The following is a 24136-nucleotide window of genomic DNA, read 5'->3' as shown; positions in this document are numbered from 1 at the left end:
ATTTTGTTTTGACTATGCCGCCATGGTAGTATGATCGGCGCGAAATTTTAAGTAATGTTTGAATTTACGATAAAGAATATGCCTGATAATGGTCAGATTATATTTAACATGTTAAATGGACCAAAACGTTTGTGTTAAAATTGGTAAAATTGTTAATATAATGACTATATCTTTATTTTCACCCACGGAAGTTATATTTGAAAGTGGAACTCTTGACCTTTCCATTGATACAAATTAGGTGATGTATGTGGTCAGATAACAGTGTTTTTAATGCTGGGACCCCACAGTTTTAATTGTGCAGTGGAATAATAATCACGGTAAATATCGCAGTTATAGCTCAATGCTGAAACATTTTTGCACGAGGTAAGAGCTTTGGTCAATGAAAATGCCAATCATCTTGGATAATAATAGGTCAGTAGTTAGCGGGTGAAATTGACCCTCATTTTGGTGGAAAAATATTTAAATTTAGTTTTTGTTCAATATTTTGAATTCTTGGGGCCATATTCCAACAAAATAAGGTACGCGAAACTTAATTTCGAAATCATTATGATTGTCCTTCTTTCCGGCGGTACAAGTTAAGGCCATACTTCCTGAGATAATGCCCTAAAAGCATCAAGAAACCTTGACGACACCAACTAAAATGACTAATCAGCATGATAACTCTAGCAAAGAGTTTCTGATTTTTGCAAACTTTGTATAATTTATTTGCCGAAGGTTGTTTCACGGTTCATATTACAACCGTACATTTTTTTCCGGAGTAATTTCATAATTCCTGACTGATGCTCTCTTTGGTCAATTCGGCAAAAGTCACATAATGCTATTTTTAAATGCTTTTAGTTTCGTTTTGAATACAAATTTTAAAACAAAATATTACGTGACGCAATAATATAAAATAAATTCCGTGCAAATATAATGTTCAGGCAAGTGGTGTAGGGTACAACATGGTCGGCCCCATTCGACTATAGCCCTCTCTTACTTGTTATACCCTACACCACTATGTGGTAAGGGGTATTATGTGTTAGTGCATTTGTATGTAACATACAAAAGGAAGCGAGATAGACCCATAGTTCCTTCTAGGGATATACATAGAATCACTTTCTGAGTCGATTTATGCATGTCCGTCCGTCCGTTCGCAACATACAGGTCGCATTTGTTGACCGATTTCGCTGAAAATTGGGGAATACCATTTTTTTAGCCGTCGGAAGATCAAGTTCGGAGATGGGTCCACGTTTTGGTATAGCCCCCATATAACGGTACCCCCCGATTTACGGTATTTTGACGTTTTCAGCTACATTTTCAGACCGATTTGGCTATAATTTGACATTTAGGGTTCTTAAGTGCAAGTAAACTTATATAAAAAAAGTTGTGGACCTAGGTCCACGTTTTGGTATAGCCCCCATATAACGGTACACCCGATTTACCCCATTTCGACGTTTTTATCTACATTTTCAGACCGATTTAGCTATCAATTGACATTTAGGGTTCTTAAATGTCAATAAACTTATATAACTAGTGGACATAGGTCCATGTTTTGGAATAGCCCCCATATAACGTTACCGCTCGATTTCAGTTATTTTGAGAATTTTACCAACAAGTTTTAACCGAATTATCTGTAATTTGAACATTTGACATTTGAAGTTCTTAGTGGTCACAACACCTCTCCATCAAAAATTGTCAACATAGGTCCATGTTCGGATATAGCTCCCATGTAACGGTACCTCCCAATTTTCAGTAATTTGGCAATTTTAGCTAAAATTTTTAACAGAACTAACTGTAATTTGACATTTGAAGGTTGTAGTGGTCACCACACATCTGCATCAACAATTTTCAACATAGCCCCAATATAACGATACTTCCCGATTTTAGATACTTTGTGGAGTTTACTTAAAATGTTAACCGAACGTAGGTCCATGTTTTTGTATAGCCCCAAAATTAACCGCCCGATTTTCCGTACCTTAGCTTTATTTTTTGGACGAACTTTCTGTAATTTGAAATTTAAAAGTCAACAAAAATTGTTCATTTAAGTTCATATTTTCGTATAGCCCAGATACCTCCGAACTAGCTGTTAATAACATTTGAAGTTCCCACGTTATGTACCGATTTTTGATATTTTGAGGATTCTTGCTAAATTTTTTAACCGAATTAGGAGTTATTTGACATTAAAGGCTCCCATCAAAAACTGTCAACATAGGCCCATGTTTTATTATAACCCCTATATAACAGTACCTCCTAATTTCTAGCCCACCAAAAATTGTCAACAGTTAGATATAGGCACCATAAAAAAGGGCCTCCCGAATGAAGCATTTTATGTACATTTTCTGACATTTTAACGTACTCACTTAAAGTTGGGGACAGGAATGAATATTTTATGGTGGAGGGTATGAAAAGTTCGGCCCGGCCGAACTTAACGCTTTTTTACTCGTTTTTATTTAGGATTGATTGTTGCTTGCGATTGAACGATCAATGATTTATTTGTACCGGATTGTCAAATGTTTTACGGTCATCGGCAACACTGCATCAAATCTATGCTGCCTCAACAACAACAACCGAGTCCATCTACACGTTATTTTCACGCTACACTGATTTTCGACAGTAATAAAATATAAAACATATAACAAAAGGCATCAAGTTATAGCTATATTTAATTTTTGGACTTTCATTGATTGTTTGGTTCCATTAGCATTTGTTAGTGTCTCCTAAAATAAATGTTTACCAGTGAAAAGCTTATACACTGTGGTCGTGGTATATGTTATTACATAGCCTTTTCCCACTCGGTTTATGAAGACGTTCCTTTATAAAATAATTTTTTTTGAAATTCAGTTTTGGAAATTATTTATTCATTTTCAAACGATCTCTTTGTTAGGTGTACAAATTTGGACGTCTCCGTGCTGGCCGTGGTACCATACGCGATTATAGCCGAAGACGTTGGCGCCTTACCGTATACCACGACGGTGAAGATTTGCTTTGTGCTTTCCGTAACATCCCCGGCATTGAAGTTATAAGCGTTTACAAGATGAGCTTGTTCATATTCGTGGCCTTGTTACTTTGTCATTTCAACCTAATCTACATTCACTCGCCTCAACAATCCCAGATGACCAACACAAGTTTGTGTGCGAGGCGATCCGAACATTGTACATTGTTCGTCAATCATCTGCTTTGTTGCTGACAAGCGTACCAAGACTCTCGCTAAGAAAAACAACATTGAATTGGATAAGAAATACCTTGCTGTTATTATCAATAAAGGTGCTGCCAACCGTTCTAAAATGCTGCAGAAGGCCTTTGAATATTTAGGAAGTTTTTAAGTTAATTGTGAGAATATTTTCGCCATAATGCAACAATACTATAAAATCAACATAATCTCTTTGTCTAATAAAACAACTTTTATTGACAGAAATAAAAATTCAAATCTCAGTCCTTTTTATGGTGGTCTAATATAAAAGAGATTCACATTGCTGAAGCAGTGTAAAAAATTAAAAAGATTACATTATTTGGGCACCAACAAAAGTCAGAACTATCCCTCCTTGGTCGTTTTTATTTTTTTTAGTAAAATGAGCTGTTTTTATTAGATGCGAGTCTTTAAGAAACCATGTAGATATTCTATACGACGATATTTACCTTTTATATCTGAAAGCAGTTAGCAGATATGTATGCCTACAAAATGTAAAAATGAAAAACGATTAAACTGTATTATATTATTAGCAATTATTTAATATGCCATTATAGAAGAGATGAGAACGAATGTTGAAATACAAATTAAATTAACAGTAGTATATTTTTAAGATGGAAAAATATTATTATTATAAAATGAATGTAGATTAAGTTTTAAGGTAATAAAGATAATACATTTGAAAATTAAATTTACAATGGTTTTGGTTAAATTTGAAAATTAAATTTACAATGGTTTTGATATGCAAAAAAATGTGTATAACTATAGCTATAGAGTACGAAAATCTACAACATCTTTTCAAAGTTTTATTTTTTTAAGTTTTGACTGACTTATTAATCTATTTTTTGCTTTAGTAGTTTTTATATTTTGATTGAGATGTTTTATCCTGAAGTACATTCGGCATTTAAAGAAGTACTTCTTAATTTTATCTGACAAATTAACATTATGACTCAAATTTAAAAGCCGGCTTTGGAGATTAAAATTATGATCTATGGTAGAGCCGTTTATAGAGATGAAGACACGTTCAAGACTCCGTATATTATTTAAAAAAAATTGGGATGGTTTCTTCAATGATCCTTTTGAAAGTGTGTCAACGAACGAATTTGTATTAATATTTTCTTCGTAGTCAACTAAATGCAGTTGTTTAATTATGTAGCCTGCCACATTTTCAAGAGCGTCCCCTTGGGTTAGCCCAATGTCATTAATCTGAGATGATACTTCTTCAAAATTTTCATCTTCAAATTCTTCTTTTTCAAATGGTGCCGGTGTTTCGAGATGCAATGGATCATTTACTGTATCGTTCCAAGTGGCGCTTGAGCATGAAAGTAGTTCTATACAATCTTCAAAATTGCCATCTTCAAAATCTTCGTTGTCTAATGGTGCCGGGGTGTCGAGATGTAATGGATCATTTACTGTATCGTTCCTACTGGCGCTTGAGCATGAAGGTAGTTCTATACAATCTTCGAATTGAAATATTTCCTTCTGAGAGCTTCGAAGATCCAGATGATCGTCAACGGTTTTGAAAAAATTTACATTTGCTTCAGGCGATAGGGGTACACAATCTGTCGAATCATTTGCTACATTCTTACCTTCCTTCAGAATTTCCGTATTGCGTGCTGAAATATATTAATAATATCGTATCAACATATTAAAAGTTAATGAGTTTCAGTAAGATTTGCCGACAGAGATATACCCTGTAAAAAACAACATATTCCAAGCGATACGAGACTTGTCTTTAAAATCACTTGTGCGACAAATTTCGAGTGGGAGAAGGTTCGATATAGTTCATATTGGAAGAAATCAGTTCATCCGTTTGAGAGTTTTCCTGCGCTCCAGCTGGACGGACGGAAACAGGTTTCTTCCAATCATACTTGAGGTTTGCAACCATTATATCGAAGATGCATATAGCCTGAGGGCATAAAAAGAATGATTTAAAACTTGCCTAAAATATATTTTCTCATCCTATATTTAAATTGTTTTGGAGATGGATGATCATCCATACCTCCTTTGCTTCGTATAGCACCAAAAAAATTTTCCAATACATCCTGATTGAGGCGGTACGTCAATATATATTGCATATTGTATTTTTCTTTTAGGTATCCGTAAAGCATTTCTATTGCATTACTTGACATTATTATTCCCTTTTGAAAAAATTCGAGTGAGTTCCTGTTTGGTAATATCGGCTGTGCCATTATATCTTTCATTTTTTTCAATATTTCGGTTTGTTGTTCAATTTTAAGTCCAAACGGTTCCTGAAAGGGTATTTAGAATGCCACAAGGGAATATGTATATGTTTTTGTTATATACCTTTCCGGGATAATTGAAAGTGTTAATGTTGGAATTCATCAAGTCAAACCAGTCATTAACCAACTCAAAAAATTCGGCTGTCTCTTTGGGTTTATATATGTCAAATCCATGAAAATCGCAGCGTCTAATTGCTTTTGCGGTCGTGTTTGAGAAGAGTTGCGCTGCCAGCTTCACTTTTTGGCGCGCTACCAAAAGTAGAATAAAATTACAAATTCTAATAACACAATGAAACAATATACTAACTTGCTAAAATTACAGAGAAACAAAACAGATTATACATATCGCTCATTTACTAATAAAGTGGCACATCTCAAAAAATCCTGTTTCGAGAAAAACGCTTTTTAAGTTGGCGATTGAAATTTGACTTCCCTACCTAAAAACATTATTATTACACAAAAAGTAAAATAACTACTTGGCCCTTAATTTTCAACCTGATAGCCAGATATCGTTTCTGTGCAAGATCAAGCATGATTTGAAGTGTTTTAGTGCTTCATAACCTCAAAAACGTTTGTGTTGAAACTCGTAGTAAAAGAGCTGCAACTCGTCGAGTTTTAGAGATATCGGAAGTGGTAGAAAGAATAGAAATACTGAAAACGCATTTTTTGAGTTACGTCACTCTTTGAGTAAATGAGCGACTGTATGTAAATGGTGATTTGAGTATAATTACGAAAGGAAAATAGTACGTTTAGATTTACGAAATCCACTCGATTTCAAAATGTGTAGCGTATACGTCAAATATGATCTTCTGGGTTTATAAATTGATGATTACACTAGTACTTGGCGAAAACTTTGTTTTGACCACTAAATTACGGTACAAATTTCGTAAACGTTTTAATACTGCTGATTTTTGACGGTAACCAAAAAATGAGTAAGAGATTGTTACTACAGAGAAGTTTGCCTCTATCGGCCGAACTTTAACCCTTTTTCTTCTTTTACATAATCGTTTTGTGTTTCATTAAATAATTTTTAAAAATGTGTACATACCAGTACCAGACACAGTAATGTGTTCCTTATTTATTTTGTATGCTATTGACATATCGCTACAGGATGTATGTTTTAACAAATCTACAATAGTCCTTGTAGTTATGAAATCATCATTGATTATGAATCCTTCATCAATGTAATGATTCCTTATCAATTTAAGGAGGTGGGGAGCATCGGCAAATACAAATATCCTTTCCTGGATATTTATTGGATTTTGGAAATATGGACGATCTGCAGGATATATTATTATATAATGAATACAAACACTTAAAAGAATGACCATACCTTTATTGACACCTATCTCATTCCAAAAAGCTCTATTTGATGAGCCCATATCAGAAACTATACCCACTACAATATATCCAGCGTCACGAAGTTCTTTCAAAATACACTTTAGAATGTCAGCTTTCATTGGTCTGTCAAAATCATAATAAACGGGTTGTTTCCACGATTTCCACAGACCTCTGGCCATGACGACTTGGACCGTTTCACAAGGTTTTCTCACGAAATCACCAACATTGTCATACTCGTGCGTTTCTAATATTTTCATTTCATCAAAGGCGAGTATACAAATTTTATCCTCTTGGCTCATATTTGTTGCATGGGCCATAAATTTCACTGCAACTTTTAAAATACCTTCATTTATATTAATTTTTGAGCACCAACGATGTAATGTGGCAATTGATGGCAATGGAAATCCTTTTTGATATAAATGATTATAAGCTCTTGGTCCCGCTGCATGCAGACAAATTGCATTTGAAATATCGTCCAAGGTATAATGAATCGCCTTAGGTGTGATAATTTTTTTAATTTGGCCTTCGGTGAAAACTGATCGCATACATTCAACAACTTTATTGGCTTGTTCTAGTTGAATCTTAACTTCTGTTAACTCCCTTTGCAACGAAGTTGCCAAGTCCTTATACTTTTTCAACTCCTCGTTCATTTCACAATAAAGGTGAATGGGTCTAAATGGACATTGGTAAATAATAATATGCAACAAAATATAGCTCAAGTTCTGAGATGGAAAATTCCTTTTGGTGGTCAAAGTGCTTGGTGGGTATATTATGAATTGGTATGCACGCAGAACGTCGGGGGTTCGATTCCCCGGCCAGGCAACATCAAACATTTTTTAACGGTGGCAAAATACTACTGAGTAATGTTGACGACATTTCCTGAGTATTTCAGCCATGTAAACCTTCTCTACAAAAGTGGTGTCTTAGACACGCCGTTCGGACTCGGCGATAAACAGTAGGTCACATATCATTGAGCTAAATACGAAACGGGGTGCACTCATTGATATGAGAGAAGAGTCCCTTGTCCCGTATGGGATGTTGTGGAACAATGTTTTTGTTATCTCTAATTTTGGTGAATATTTCAATGAAATTGGAAATGGATTTTAAAAATATTATTCAAATAAGTTGTGTTTGCGAATCAAAACTGTTTATATCATCAATGGTACTCCGATTATATACTATTTTCTTTTTTGAATATCAGTATATGTCTCCCAAAAAGAAGAAAAGAACAATGACGTTAACGTGTATCTTAAAAGAAATAGTGGAAAAGGACTACTAAATCAATAGTATATCGACTTCATTGATTGATTTGACTGAAGACATGTCCTTTCAGAAATCGCTAAAACAACAGCGATCAATAATATAACACTATGCAACACTGAAAATGCAAACAACTTCTAGTATGTATTTTTTGAAAGTACATATTTAGACTACAAAAACCCTAGTAGGGTTTTGTCCTGTCAGATCCAGTTCGGAGTTTATGGCCTCATCTAAACCGGGCTAAAACTGAACTTTTTGCATTTATCAGGCCTTTATCCCAGAAACGAATAGGAGTTTGACCTTTCACAACACGTATTTCAAACACCATTTAACCATGTTTAGATGGGGTCATAAAATCCGTGCTGGATCTGACACAACAAAACCCAACTAGCATTTCTTGTCGTTTGGATCTGTACTTTCAAAAAATCGTATCTTCGTATTGTTTGCACAAGGTTACCTTAAAAATGTTGCACAGTGTAATGCTAATAATTCCTGGTGCCTTATATGCACTATACAAAAAGTCAAAAGTTCGTCTCACGGCTGGTCTGTTCTTCGGATGTTCTTTATATACACGCCAAGGGCTTTTGTCCCCAAAAGCAAATTTCGTCCGTAATTTGCTTGTTATATAGTGGTTCTACTTACTCAGTTTGAACTTCCTTGCTTTCAACATTGATCCGATTTTCATAAGCAAAGATTCTAGAATTGCTTTCAACATTGATCCGATTTTCATAAGCAACGATTCTAGAATTAATTGTTATGGACGTATATAAATAGGTTTGTAAGTAAATATAGTGGAAAGTGAAAAGCTGTTAACGTATTTGTTGCCTAGATATGTATTAAGAAATATCAATAGAGTTTTTTTGCACTTTGAATTTGATGATCTGTGTAAGTAAAGTCGAATAGATCAAACGTGTGGACTTTAATCATATGTATTTTGCATTTTGTATGTTTTGAGTTAATCTTCTCACAAATTGTGTCACTTGTCACAACCTTAAGTTCCGCTGTAAGCGCTACAGTTATACTGAACTATCGGCCTTTTAACAGTATCGGACACGTTTCCCGTGTCCACAGTGTCTAATGTAATACTAATGTCTGATGAACTACTTCTAACTGATTCGTTTAGTTGTATTTTTGTCCTAAGTAAAGCGAACACAGCTTTTCAGAAGATTTTTGCACAATCGATGCGTTATAACTGCAGAGAAAGCTATCATATCCGTCTGTGGTGATGGAGTATCACTGTAGGGCTTACAACAGAACTTGAGATTCTCCTACTATTTATTTTTGTTGGGAATATGAAAAAGGACAATGGCCCTAAACGTATAGGTTTCCTTCAAGAAATTCCCAAACAGGGCAAGTTGAAACTCGATCAAGATCACCCCATATTGGCTTTAGAATTCATAAAAGGACATAACACATGGAATTTTGTCGCTACAGTTGTTGTATTTGTAGATTACCGATTTTTGTGGGTTTCACGATCCAGTGTAGGTTGGACTTGTCACTATAAGTACTATAACTGTCATTATCAACTGTCATTGATTATCTTAAATACAGATTTGGTTTCATTTTGTTAAAATATATCAAAAATATTTTTACAGTTTCACGAGGATTCTCTGTTGTATACCAATTTTTGCGATATAAATTTTGGTATTTTTGGGTTCGAAAAGTACATTTCCTAATGTATGCAAATATTGCGCACTTTTAATTGTTATTACCGAAGACAACCTTCGTGTCTATCAAAAAAAACTAATTGTTTGTTGTTTTCAATTAGTTATAGTGTTTTTATCCCTAATACATTTTGGTTTCAACGTCGTATACTAATTTTTGTGACAGACTGTAACTGCGGTCACATGACTGTCTCCATATCGAACAACTAAACCAGGAAGGAACTTCAGCCTATCAAGCAGGTTTAAATAGTATTCGCACTGATGTAGTCGCAGATGTCATCAACAACTCTCTATCGCAGCTGCCACGACCAAACAGAGTGGTTTTGGCTAAACTACGCTAGGGATAGTGAAGCCCCTTTAATTCCTGTAGGGCAAGGGTTGATGACACCGTGCAAAGCATATGCTCAGCATGTGGCACAGGCCCCCACAACACATTGCACTATTTCAACTGTCCTTTCAAACCTACTGAACTCAGGCAGATAAGCAGGAAATCGACTTAGAAACGTTAAATAAAAACCCGGTTACAACCACAGCAACAAGATCGTCCTGTGATAGACGGAAGGAGCTGAATACGTTTACCATTTTCTTTTACAGGCAAGGATCACAACAGAAGTGTGATATAACAAAAGATGGAAGCCGAACTTAGTAAAAGTGCAAAAAATGACAAGAGAACACTCTTGAAGGGACATTTTAGCAAGTAATTACCTGAAGTACAATGACATAGCAGAAATTGAACAGCGTATTAACAGAATTCATGCACTGGGTGGGAGGACGAATACATACGGATTGAAACCTCAGCCTGCTAGGTCTCTTGCAAGATGGCGAAGGTGTTGCATAAGCAGCTAAATACTTCAAAACATAATGGGGGTTATTCTGGATGTAAATTCCCCATGAGTGTTCCCACTCTCTTCTTTAAAGGAAGCGGCGGAAAGACAAAAAACATTTTTCATCATTATATTGACCCAATTATTTTAGATTTCGACAGCGAACATAAATTAATGTCTAATAAATAATAAAAAATATTCGATTTCGACGACTGGGCTAATTTCTTCCCATATATGGCTTCATATCTGGCAAAGATCTGTATTGGTAAACGAGCACTATTGCTTAAACAAACTTGTCTGACTCACACTGCCTTCTGTATGTGTACAGCACGTATGTATTGTATTATAAACTTAATAAAATCTTACTCAGATCTGCCAGGAATGGTCGGGATTTCAAATGGTTCATTATAATCATTGGAGCCCACAACATCTTCAATACTGCAAATACATTAAACAGTAACTGAAATAAAATATTTCCAAAAACTTACTATTGGACTTCGGATTCATCTGTCCTTGATACCACAAAGGGTAAGGCACCTGACTGCAAGCATTTCCGTTTTGGAAAATTCATAACATCCGAAGGTAAGAAGTGGTCTCCACATATATATTCTTTACCTGTGAACTTCATTCCACATGCCTCTGACCATTTCCTTTTTAGGTCTTCGCATTTCGGAATGGTAAAAAAAGAACCATTACCACCACATTTCTTTTTTTTACATAAAACACACGTCTTCATGTTATTTTTTGTGAATTTCCGTTCAAAATAAAAAAATCATACAAGAAAAAAATATTTTTGAATTTGAAAATTCAAATATAACTGTCATGCGTATGTATATTTTAACATATACATACAAAGTTTGTCAAAATCATTTTGTCAATGAAGGGACGGCATAGCGAATACAACTCTGTGAGTTGTGAGCGTAAGACTACCTTGTATCATTGTATCATGAATAGAGTCTTTTGGTGGCAAAATAAAAAGTGTAAGTTTAAAACAAATGGTATAAAATTATCTAAATGTAATATTTTGGCAGTAAGTGTGGTGTAAGTGTGTGTGTTTTCATCAAGCGAATGATAAGAGACCGTGAACGATTCTGATCCGAATGATTGAACTGGATAGTGAACTATGAACTAGATTACTGAACTAGTTCAGTTAAAAGAGCTGAGCTATTGAACTAGATCTTTCAAATGAACTAGATTGTACAACTCTAGTTGCAACCTGGCACAAGAAACAAGGTAGATGCATCGGTGAATTGCTACACTAAAAATAATTTAAAATGTAAAAATTTGTAAACAAGGTGGAAAAATTAAATTTGTTTTGATGTACAAAGTTGATTTTAATCAACCAAGACTAATATTTACGATGGCTAAACGATAAAATAATTCGTTTATTTATTTTAGATGGGCAAACTGTGATAAAATAATTCTTTATTTGCTCTTTACTAAGCATTAGTAGCATAATGTGTGACCATTTTCAGTATTAAACAATAAATTTTTAATTTGACGTATGTTTTTTGAGACGAATTCAATTTACAAAAATTTTTTTTTACGTTTCAAATTCGATCAGATGGGCTGATGCATCTACCTTGGTAATTGTGCTATGAACAAAAATCAGCTGACTGCCATTTAAATCCTCCAAAATGTATATCTAAATGCAATGAGATTTGTACTGGATTTATTAAATCCAGTCGAGGATTTATGGCTAGTCTAAATGAGCTATTAAATAGAGATACGTACCTTGATTTTTTACTGATTTTATGAGGGAAATGAGGGTGAATTGATGAGGTGATGGATTTGTTGTGGTTTGATTGCTTCTATGGAAATAGAAGAAGAGAAAACATTTTTTTAATGTCGAAAACAATTTTCTATGCGGCTCGAAGGACCAAATGTTTGCGTAGCAAATAAATATGAAAAAAAGAGAAATAAAACACAAAATTTTTGGCAGTAAATAATTCAAAATATAATTGGTTTTTATTGACAAAATTGGTTTGTAATATTATCGTAGATAATATTTACCTTTGTATAAACTGTTGCTTAAGCGAAACTCAAGAACGAAATAACAAGTGTCAACAACGAAAAGCGTAGATGTTGTAAAGTGGCGCTCAATGCATTAGTTACTCGTTAGAAGTTTGACAGTACTACTTTGTGCCGTAAGCGCAAAGTTGTACTTCAAAGTAGCAAAGAAATTCTAACGTATGCAAATCTATGAAAATTAGTAAAACGACAACGAAACAAAAGTTTGATTTTTAAATTTAACACACATCAAAACTATTTACAAAAGATATAAAATTTCCAGAGTAAAGGTAACTTTGTAGGTTTGAAACATTAGTTGTGTCTTTTTACTTTTTCAGTAATAATTTTTCAGTAACTTCTTTTCAGAGAGTAAGACAGATTTTACTCTTTGATACGAAAATAGAGAAAAACGTAAACAGACAGCATTTAGTAAACTTTAGCAAGATAACAGTTGATAACCAAAACAAAAATATTGGCACCAATACATGAACGAAAAAATAACTCCAAAGCAATGAAAAAGTTCTTCAATTTTAAGCAAAATAAATAAAAAATAATTAATATATTCTTAAAATAATCAATAAATAAACCTGAATCATAATATTTATAATATTTTTCCACCAAAATAAGATAAACATTGAGCAGCTGACCATTCGCAGATGATTAAAAAACAACTGATCGAACTTGCTAAATGTTGCTGGGAAAAATTCTTTCAGCAACTTTTAGCAATTTCTCAGCAAACATCTGTCAAAATTGTTCTCCCACTTCGCTCCCTTTTACTGAACTTTTGTATAAAAAGACCCCGCTTGGGCGATGGGCTGGTTCGGCATCGGAAACTCGTCGATTCTCAGCGTTACAGTAACTAGTTCCACTTCTGACCCCTCACAGTGCAATCAACTGTAAACTTTAACATGGGGATGTCATAGGAGGTAACCAATTGACACTCTATGCATTACCTGTAGGTGGTATTGTACTAGTTCCAGGTTTACAGTCATATACCAGTTTATTTATAAAAAAAGTGGTGGGAAATAGTCACACAACTGACGCTTCGTCGTTTACTTGGGGATATATAGGTGTCAATTGGTTCCCTTCACATTACTTATGGGTCAATTGTGAACTAGTACCACCTACCTCTAGTTTAGGACTATTTAAATTGCGACAATTGGAATTGCTAGCGGGTAGAGGGAAGAAGAGGGCGATTTGCATATTTCCGTCGTATTCCTTTTTTATACCAGAACAATATGAATAATATGAACGAAGATATCCATTCCATCAACACTAGCTTCTGTTATTGGATGCTTCATTTATATTAAAGTTATGAAGAAAATGTAAATGTGAATTATTTATACAACTCGTCGTTTAAGTTAAGTTAATTAAGTCGCAACTGACGCCTCCTCGTTTACTTGGGGATAAAAAGGTGACAATTGGTTCCCTTCGAATTACTTAGGGGCCAATATTTGTACTAGTACTGATTAGAACTAGTTCTGGACTACTTAAATTGCGACAATTGGAATTTTCGTCCCCACAGGGACAGCATTTAGTAACATTTCGTAATAATTATTAGAAATTATCACGTAAAAAGACACACCTATTATAAGGTAGTATACGACACGAATCAAATTACTACTGTGCTAATGAATTTGAGTTGGCAATACTTGGATTAACGGTTTGCCTACTAAATACTTGGAATGAACTATCCGCTTCAGCAAGAATATAGTTGAGGAATTCAGCATCATGTTAAGAGGGGGCAAGTATTTTCTCATCTAGCCAAGAATATTTCACCCAAACGAACTTTAATATTGTTTTTGCAACTTTCTAATGCTTTGGAGACTTTCTAATTTGTATCTACTCTACTGCTGTGTAATCATTTTGAATATAGATAGATTTTCCGTTTAAATTTTTCGTTCAGTCCATAACACGCTAAGCTTGGCTTTGTATATCTAAAGAGAAAATTAATGATTTGCCAGATGAAAGCAATCTTGTTTTAACAATATCAACTTCTACTCTTAATTCATCTATACATATTCTCTCAAATGTCGTCTTAGCGGGTAAAGTGTTATTACACGTCAACCCACTCACCACTACATTGGAAGACCGGCTACGTCTGTCAATGAGTTGGATACGGCTAGATAGCTTCTCTAGTTCACTTTTCAATTTAACCTTTTCAGCCTTCAGCTATTCTACTTCCTGCTTTATAGCCGCAACGTCTTCTTTCTTTGCGACGTCCTTCAATTTCTTATCCAGCATACGCCCAACTTGCTCCATGAGAACACATCTTGTTTGCTGTCCGAGTTCGTTGGTTGAGAAGGTGAAAATTTTTTCAATGTACGATTTGCCGGATCTGGTGATGTCGATAAGAACGTTCGTCGAGTTTGATATTGCGTTTTTATTTTATTTATGTATGCATTTATTTAATCAGCCAACGCCCTTACGGACAACACCTTGATAGGAATTTATGAGTAACAGAATTCAATATATAATAAATTAAAAAAATAACTTACATTCTAATGCATTGTTCAGACTGACGGTAATTCGCTCTCTATTCGTTGTTCGACCCCAAATTTCGATGTAATTACTTCATTTCCCATAAAAAATTTTGAGAACGAACAACGATTTTTGTACATTGTTCAATTTAAACTATTCTCAGAACGACGATAAAATATGTCCCATCTCTAACAAATGAGAGAATTTATCGAAATAAATTAATTATGTCAGGAAAAAACAAAATTTAAAAATTTATTAAAAACCCAAACATTTTTAGAAAAACTGCAAAATATGAATGAAAAGTAAACGGTTTAACAACTAGTATACCTTCAAATCATAGCAAATTGTGTCTTCTCTTTCATTGCACGTGCATTTCTTGTCCATCGTTTCAAATTCGCGTGCAAATTTAGAAACAAAAATCAAATGCCTGCCGGAAAGTCTGTATACCAAAAAGTTATTTTGGCAGGTTCCTCTCTCGTTAATTTTTAAAATAGAAAAATTTGAATATATTCTGAAAACACCAAAATTGTTAGAAAAAATAGAAAACATGAATGAAACTAATATAATTTAATATTAAATAGATATCTGAAAGAAGGACAAATATTTTTTCAGTTCACATCATTTAACTTTACTCGTCTTTTGGCGGAAACTTTCTTTAAAATCAGTAAACAAAAACTATGAAAATATGAATCATGTTGGTATGAATTGTGTACCATGTCGTTTGAACGGGTTAATTCGTGTACGTAATTATGAGAACGAACGACGTTATTCAAATGCTGGTATGAACATGGCATAAACCTAACGCACAATATTTTATAACTAACTGTAATTATGATAATGATATGAGAAAAAGTCAGAAGGAATGAGATTACAAAAAAATTATATTATAGCTCGACAAAAGAAGTGCAAATAATGAAGTAATCGCCTTTGGAAAGTATTCGGTTGCAATAAAAAGGTTTTCAGAGAATTTGGCAAACCATTCCAAATCCTGATTTGGAATGATTTCTCCATTACTGTGTGTGAAAAGAATCTAATAATATTTGCGTATTCCTACTTGAATGCAAAAATGTTATTGAGTTACCCAGTATGATGGGCAATTGCACTTAATGAAGCAATACAAGAAATAGACACATCTTAAGTTAATAAAAGCATCCAAAGTACAGTCCAACAATTGTGAGCTAAAATAATCACAATTATTTCTCGCATTACAGCCATATATGAACCTTAAGATACAATTAAAACAATAATGCAACTTTCCAATATTTGCAGCCGTTGTATTAGAGTAAATCTCGAGACCATATAGGATGTTAGGCATTAAAATAGTTAGGGCCAACCTGCGCCTTATACTCAAAGGAAAATTACGTCAAGGCTGTACAGCTGCCTTAATGTATAAGTCACCTTTGAACATACACGCGAAGTGTGGCGTGTAAAGTTGAGGCCAAGATCAATCTCAAACCCCAAACAATTAACAGATTCCAGAATTATTTTGAATTATAATGGACGAAGGAAAGTCACCACGACAAACATGAAATAGAGTGTAATTAGTTTTTGTTATGTTAACACTTGTTTACGCCGGATTTCCCCAACTGGCAACCCTATTTCTGTTTTTCAGTATTCCGAAATATTTCTATTCGGCATCCCTAATAGTACCTTGTATGCTCCCATTCTTTCTCTGAATTTCCTTACTAAACATACATTGTAATATTCTTCATAATAAACACTTGTCTACTAAGCATCAACCAATACTGTTGTTCCTGGTAAGAAGTCGCTCCATTTCGACGAATTCAATAAAGAACCATTACCGTTCTTATATCCAAAATCCTAAAACATTGCATTTTCTTTCCTTTTTTAAATTGAATTATTCCTTAGTGGATGAATCTTGAGGAAAATATTTCCACTATTGAAATATTTTCGAGGCTCACGACAAGAACCAACCGCTCTTCTTTCTGGTGAAAATCCCCACAATTGGCGTTTTCAACAATGATTTTATTGAGATCGCACCAGCTACAGATTCTTCCGATGTCAGTATGAAGAGCGTTTATACAGTTTGCAATTGAGTTACCCGAACTAGTGCAAAATAATTGTATATCATCAGCATATATACTCAGAATTGAAAACACAATCACAAATGTCATTAACATATAATATGAAAAGAATAGGACCCAAGATTGAACCCTGCGGAACCCCATAGCCTACACTTCTGGAAACAGAGCTTCGACTACAAGAGACCACAAACTGGAGAGAATCCATGTTAATACTGTTATACTCTCTAAACGTTACATGAGAGGGTTCAAGAACACGGCATAGATTATATTGAATTAACAGAAATGCATGGTGGGAGTTTACAGCAGGAAAATAAAACTGATTGCTCTTTAAAACAGAGTCCCGATTCGTTACTAAAGCGTAGTCAATGAGAGAATATGAATCATGGCGGAGATCGTAAAGTTAAGTTAAATTTTATTGGGACTTATAAAAAACATACAATGCAACAAAAGTTTTAAAACATTTACGAGTGAATTTAACATTATAATGTATTATTTTAATTTTATTATTTATTATTATTTTTTTTTTTTTTTAAAGAGTTTTCAAATTTAATTTAATTTCATATTCTTGATTTGTGGAACCACGAACCGTTTGCATATTCCGGATGCGTTTCGTAATCCCCAATCCAAATAAAAATTATTCACTTGCTCAAGGTGATGGTGGAGATCGTAAAGTGTAGGTCTATTGTTATGAAGAACCTCAAAGTTACACCTTGTAAGCATATGACGGAAATTCATATAATTCCGAGAGATGGGTATATCATATGGTCGGTTCCAGTACTGCAAGAATCTACTAATTTTTACTATTTTTTTTTTTCGATAACAGAAAGGATAAAATGTTATCGTAGTAGCTTCTTGCAGGTTCTGGGAACAGAGCAATAATAGAAATCACCAACAAGAAGAATATCGTTGTATCACTAGACCATGGCACAATAATAAAGGTACAACGGCAAAAACAGCTGATTATCACATAAGTTGTCAAAATGTATTATTGCGAATAAAATTACATACAAAAGATAAACAAGCAATCCACAGTAATGCGTTATTTTGACGTTTGGTGTGGTAAATGGCCCGATTATTGTTATCGATGTAACACCTTCTTATTTCGCCATGCACTAGACTCAAAAGATGCTAAATTGTGATGTGATTTTATTCACAATAATGTATCTTGCCAACTAGTGTGATAACCAGCTGTCTTTCCCGCTGTCCCTGTTTTATTGTGCCATGCACCTTTTTATTCCACCATGGGTACAACGCAAAAACAGCTGACTATCATAATAGTTGTCAAAATGCATTATTGTGAATAAAATCACAAAAAGGTAAACAAACAATTCACAGTAATGCGTTATTGTGGACAAATTTGACGTTTGGTATGATTAATGCCACAATTATTGTTAATGGTGTAACACCTTCTTGTACGGTACGAATCAAACAACATTTTCTAGTTGTCAGCGAGCAAGCCGGTAAGTACTTAGGTTGTAGCGAATAGGGATGCGTAATCGAAGTCAAAAGTCGACTTTTCGATCTTTCGATTTTTACCTTCAACTGAAAAGTCGACTTTTCGATCCTTCGATTTTCAACACTAACTAAAAACTCGACTTTTCGATCTTTCGATTATGATCAAAGTCGACTAAAGTCGATTTTTCGATTATGATCAAGGTCGACTAAATCGATTTTAGAGCTGTTTTGATAGATATTATTGTCAACAGAGGGTGTCATTTTAAAAGTTGTTGTGTTAAAAATCGTGTTAAGGAAAATCGAAAGTCGACCATGAAAAGTCGACTTTTCGATTTTCTCTACATTCAAAAGTCGAGATCGATTTTTAGATTTTTTAAACCGAAAAGTCGACTAATCGATTAATCGAAAGTCGACTTATCTACCCCTAGTAGCGAAGGTGAATGGGTTTATATTTATATATATTGAATGTGTGCTCTTATTACAGGTCACCAAACCCTATACTGAATCATGGAGTACTGGTCGTGATGTTGCATGTATTTTTCGTATCCGGTAACATTTGCGGTTAGACCCATTTTATCCTATGGTTCTCTTGTGAGGTGGCACTCACTGCGCCAAAAATCGACATCGGGTAGGCTCGACAAGGTACAAAGAGCAGCCTCGATCCTCATAACTGGAGCCACAAGGAGCACACCACAGGCTGCTCCGAACGCAATGCTGAACTTAAAACCGCTAAGTCTCAGCATTAAGTGTCAGGCAACTCGCAGTGCCCTACAGCTGCATGAACAGGATCTCTGGCGCAGTTGTGCCTATGGGCATGGTTGTATCCTGAATGAATCAGGCATAAATGTAAACCAACGCGGAAAACTGAGCGACTATATATCACCAGTCCTGAAATTTGACGGTATAGACGTCGTTATACCTAGTAGAGATGACTGGAACCGCAGTAACCCCCCTTTGGACGGTCTGGCTTTCTATACAGACTGCTACAAGATGGTGGAAGGTACCGGGGCTGGCGTCTACTGTGAAAGGCTATCTCTTGAGTACACCTACAGGCTAGACAGCAACTGTAGTGTCTTCTAGGCTGAAATCTTCGCGATTTGGAAGGCAGCGGAATTGATAAAAAGTTTGGATGCAGAAATCTTTGAACCGGTGACTATCTTTGTGGATAGCCAAGCGGCTCTTAAAGCCATCAAATCTTGCAACATCAAATCCGATGTCGTCCTTAAGTGTAGATCAGCCTTGGGAGCGCTAACTAACGGCTTCCGGCTATGCTGGGTACCAGGACACCGCGACTATCTGGGTAATGAAAGAGCAGACGAATTAGCTAGGCGAGGATCGCAGTCCACAGACCTAGCTATCGCTGACTCTATCAAACCACCCATTTGTCATTTCTTTCAAAATTTTAAAACGTTCTCTGGCGAAAGAGCCAGTGAATTGTGGCATAATGAACCTAGGTGCATTGTGGCAAGATCCATATGGCCGTCTCTGTCAGTCAAAAGAACGAACTCTCTGCTGAACCTGAGTAAAGCTGAAGTTAGAGTAACGACGGGAGTCATTACTTGACACTGCTACATCAGGGCCCATACCAACAAATGGGATGAGGATGTTACTGACTACTGCAGACTCTGTGAGGACGAGGAGGAGTTGGAGACGATCGAGCACATCTTGTGTCGTTGTCCAGCAATGGCTGGTAGACGGCATAGGTAAGTAGGTGCTCACTTCCCACCGTGTCTAACTTTCTACTCAACTGTGGAGCCTGCTGTGATCTACAACATTATCAAAAATCTGAAGTGGCTTGGACAGCGCAACCTGAACGCGTAAATAAATTCAACTATTCTGCCTACCATTAAAAATAAATTTTTCTTCTACTCTAAAACGATCACTCCACTCTTAAACATTCTTGTAATCTACTCGTTCTTTCACTGCGCTAACAACTTTCTCTTTTTATTTTTTCCCCTATCCTCCCTTTTTTTCACCTCCTTTTTCCTGTAGATCTTTTCTACTGGATGATCACAATGGACCGGAAGGTCTCCGAGTGACGCAGTCACAATTAGTGACTGCACATCCCCTAACCTAACCTAACATTTGCGGTGGAGGTGGCATGATCGGTCCTACTAATATTTTCGCCGTTGGCACCCATAGGTCAATGTAAACCAAAGCCGACACGCTTTGGACCGTGCCATTACTGCTTCTGGCATCCCAGCCCTTGTCCAATCTAAGGGTCCTACCAAGCAAGCTGTTATCTTTCTCAAACGCATACAGGTCTAAACAATAGCCCTACTTTTAGGTTTGAAAATGACGTATTAATTGCTTCTGTAATATAACCGGCATTGAAGCTACGCGTGTTAACAGGAAGAAGTTTTTGAAATGGTATCCTGGGGGCCATGTTGATTGTTTCGTCATCTTCTTTCGCTCGCCTTAATGAAGTCTTTCTCAAACCAAGACGGCAATCGCCGATTTGTCCCGCATTCTTAAATTTAAAGAAATCAGCGGGGCAATCCTTTGTCCACACAAGAAGGTCTTTAGCCTTGTCCGTCCTATGCATCCACTTTCCAAAGTGAAGTAAAAGTAAAGAAAATGAAGATTCCTCTGACGATGAAGCAAAAAAAGAAATAAAAAGGTATGTATGTTATAGGGTCAAGCTGGTTTCACAAAATGATATAATATGTTAATATTTCTTTTACAGACGCAAGTCACAGCAAATATGCCAATGCCCAGAAAACCGTCTTTTTCCACGCGAGGGATATGCAAATATCCGCCACTAAAATTGTAAGGGTCACATTCGACAGCATGTTCATGTCGTCCGCTGATGTCGACAATACTTGGGATGCAGATAATGAAACATTTTAGATCACAAATAACACCATGAATAACATCTGCACAGTCCTGCCAAACTTACTCTACTAACCCCACTAGATTTGTGGTTACACCCATCGAAGTAGCCACATTCCTTGAACTGGAGATAGACCGAGATCCAGAAAATGATAGTACAAACATAAATAAAAACACTGCTGCAGCCAATCCGGACACTAATCTAATATCAATATTATACAACAACCAATGACTGTCAAAAACGAGAAAATTTGAACCACACTTAGAAAAAGGAAATCTTTAGTAACGAACCCTCTTTGGGCAGTGAATCCCGACTCATGTCGCTTCCTCATTAATGCGTTCCTATGGAATACAGTAATAAAAGTAGGCGTTCCCATTAATGTTAAAACTTTAATTTTATAATTTCTTGTATTTTTGTGCTGTAAACATTTCCATGTACGTACGTACATATCGTCACCAAAAATGCCCGAAGACGAAACTCACACGCAAATTGAAATTCGTTTTTTGTTGGGATCTGATACATAAAGTTAAAATACATGCTATGGCAATTTCAAGCTTCTACATTCAAAAACAAGAAATGGCATTTAGAAATGGTAATATTGCAGAATTTGTTGTAATGACAGATCCAAAAACCAAGCGTTTCCGCTGTTTTGGTTTCATTTATTACTCCCATTCGTATAGGATTGATAATATCCCGAATACTCGCCCCCATAAGAATTATATTCCATAAAACAGTTTTCATTTTATAACGTTTTTTGCTTCTCCTGTAAAGTTTTGATTTTGTGGGTAACGCCTTCGGGCATTTATGGTGACGATATATAATTTAGAATACATTTCTAAGATACAAGTATACATATGTATGTGTATGATTTAAATGTTCCTTGGTCTAGTAAGAGGCATCTCCTTATAAAGTGGATTGTTACGAATGGGGTTGACATCGTTGAATATAGTGTTCGCGTTCGTCGACTTTGCGACTTTTGCGATGCATTTGCGATTTGAGTTCTGTAGTCTTCGCTAAGTTTTGAAAAGTTCCACAACGTGAGGTAATAGTCCAAACCTCCAACTGGAAGAAATGTGTCTTACTATTGAAGTGACAAGCTGGCCATGAGTAGTCTTCGCTAAGTTTTGAAAAGTTCCACAACGTGAGGTAATAGTCCAAACCTCCAACTGGAAGAAATGTGTCTTACTATTGAAGTGACAAGCTGGCCATGAGCCAACCTAAAACTTCAAGGTGTTTTCGAAGCTGCTCGGTAGTTTAAACAAATTCCAAGTTTCCAAATTTTTAAACAAAAAGCCAAAAAAAAAACATTGTTAAGAACGCTGTTGCACTAGTTACTTGAACGTGTCACCGTTGAACGTTTGGCCAAACAGGGTGCCCGTGTTGTCATGACCGATTTGGGCTCATCCAAGAGTAATGAAGTCGCCAAGGAATTAGGTGACAATGTTTTTTTTTTATACCCGTAGATGTTTGTTCTGAGAAGGATGTAACCACTGCTCTTGAATTTGCCAAGTATATATTTGGATTTGGCTGATTAGTGTGACGGTACTACCTCAGGCTACTGTTGTTGGTATGACTTTGCCAATTGCCCGTCATTTGAGCACTCAAGGTATTCGTGTTTGTACCATTTCTCCTGGTCTCTTCAACACTTCCATGTTGGCTGCTTTGTCCGAAAAAGTACAACCTTCCGAACCTTCCGAATATGCCCACTGAGCACACAAATATCAAAAAATTTATTTATTTTGGTTTTAAATGTAAATACAAGAACATATGTTTTGTTACTGTCATAACCTTCACCTTCTTATTCTGAAGGAGTTCGAATATGAATTTTTCCTCGACTCTGAGCGCCATCTACCATTTAATCATGGAACTGGTTAAAATATATTTTTGTTTCAGTTGGCGTGACACTATTACCTTGGTAATTGTGCTATGGTTTCATGTAAATTATTCTTAAATATTTCCCATCCAATGAACTAATGCACTTGTTTCTGCCATATATGCTATAAATACCGACTTTTTGTCATTTTTTGAGGGATGTTCGAATATGAGTTTTGCATACTGTATGTCAGCCACAGACAAGCTACATATGTATAGCTTCTTCGCTTGAAATTTGTAATTCATGAAAAATAAAATAATAAAAGAGTATAACATTTAATTTCTGAAAACTGATTGCTCTTTAAAACTGAGTCCCCATTCGTTACTAAAGCGTAGTCAGTGAGAGAAAATGAATCATGGTGGAGATCGTAAAGTTAAGTTAAAGTTTATTATTATTTTTTGTTTGATGTTATTTCTGCTTAAGGTCAGTAAAAAACGTTATTTATTTTTGTTTTCAAATTTTTATTCCAATATTTCTGTTGACATCGTCAACCATCTTCAGGGATAAACACAATAAAAACGCAAATTAACATTTGAAAAATAAAACAATTATAACACAAAAATTACATTTAATGAGAAAAGCAACAGCTTCAGATGCCGTTTTGAGCTAAACTAATTGCAACTTAGTTTTTTCTTTTTGTCGAGAGTGCTTGTGTATTAAATGTCTATATATTTGTGCACAGTGGTCGGTATCGGTTTTATAATTCATTTTGATATCACTGGGTGTATTTATTATGAGCAGCATTTCTGAAAAAAATGGCAATAAGGACTATATCAGAAAAATGGAATCTCATTAGCGAACACACAAAAATACCGAAAGATTTGTTCTTAGAAATATTGACTCTTTGTATAAAAGTTTCAAGATATTTTTTATATAATGACAAAATGTACGAGCAGAAAAAATGGATCGCCTGCGTCACCGATCATTGCGGACATCGTAAT

At 35.3% G+C, this 24136-nt stretch overlaps 1 long non-coding RNA gene across 1 annotated transcript; it reads left to right on the top strand.

Moving 5' to 3' along the window:
* Positions 1-18383: 18383 nt before the first annotated feature.
* LOC141398001 (uncharacterized) lies at positions 18384-21715 on the top strand. The gene is made up of 3 exons (XR_012411584.1): positions 18384-18494; positions 18974-21109; positions 21176-21715. It is a non-coding gene; the product is annotated as an uncharacterized lncRNA (long non-coding RNA).
* Positions 21716-24136: the final 2421 nt, after the last annotated feature.

Source organism: Musca autumnalis, unplaced genomic scaffold (genome assembly GCF_047663935.1).
Source record: "Musca autumnalis isolate F117 unplaced genomic scaffold, ASM4766393v1 scaffold_3, whole genome shotgun sequence".
In the NCBI taxonomy this organism is placed as follows: Eukaryota; Metazoa; Arthropoda; class Insecta; order Diptera; family Muscidae; genus Musca; species Musca autumnalis.
This window is presented reverse-complemented; position numbering and strand designations above follow the sequence as displayed.